Genomic DNA, 1,023 nt, shown 5'->3' on the forward strand with positions numbered 1-1,023 from the left:
GAAAAGAAGAAAGAAAACATTAAACTTGATTTTAAACTAAATAAATGATACGTTACCACAATAAGGAAACCAGCCAAATTACCATTCCACATGTATGATTTGTGACTGGTATCCTGCTCATTTACGCTAAGCCAAAAATTGATCAGCAAGATTTTGTTGCTTAACAAGCTCTATGAATTTGGGTCCAGATATTAGCCTGTTGACCTGTTCCTGTGTTTTTATTATTCAGTATCATAACATGACCACAGGAACACGAAATCCACTTTGTTAATGACTATTTTCTAAACTTGACATTGTTGAGATAGATCACAGTCATGAATATCATTGATGAGCCAAAGACAGGCCTCGAGAATAACAGGGCTCTGTTCTTGGTGCTGTTTTCAACTCATTTTAATTCTGGTATTGTAAAATAAATTAAGGTCCAGTAAAGATTTTGAGCTTCAAGCCCTGCAGTCTTGAGTAATTTTCCCCTAAATTCAAGCCAAGATGTCTTTAGGTTTCCGATTTGCAGATGAGTGAAGTTCGCTGCCACTGCAGTCTTGAGATCTCCAGTCAGTAATGTTGTCATCTTTGATGGCATTACAGTCTAGAGATAGAGTTGCTTTGATTCTGCTGGTGGACTCAATGGGACAGTATGGACACTTTATCCTGAAGAAAACAAAACAAGTTCTCTTTATCAAAATCGTATTCGGCCCGCAGTGGTTTACACTGTACACTTTACCGATTCGTGTCATCATCCTGAAATTTAATCTGTCTTACCATGTCTACGCAGAGGACACTCAGCTTTACATAATCTTAAAAATCTTCTCAAGAAAACGCCAATGCATCTATTGTAAGACTTGAGAAATGCATCCAAGGGATTCGACGTTGGACACAACAAAACTTCCCAAAGTTAAATGATGATAAGACAGAGTTCCTTCTTTTTGGGTCACGTCAACAGTTGACATGGGTTTCAGTGCCATACTCTCCATCGGTGATGCTCGGATAGCTCCCGCTGAAAGCTCGGAACTTAGGGGTTATTTA

Source organism: Asterias rubens, chromosome 9 (assembly GCF_902459465.1).
Source record: "Asterias rubens chromosome 9, eAstRub1.3, whole genome shotgun sequence".
NCBI classification, from domain to species: Eukaryota; Metazoa; Echinodermata; class Asteroidea; order Forcipulatida; family Asteriidae; genus Asterias; species Asterias rubens.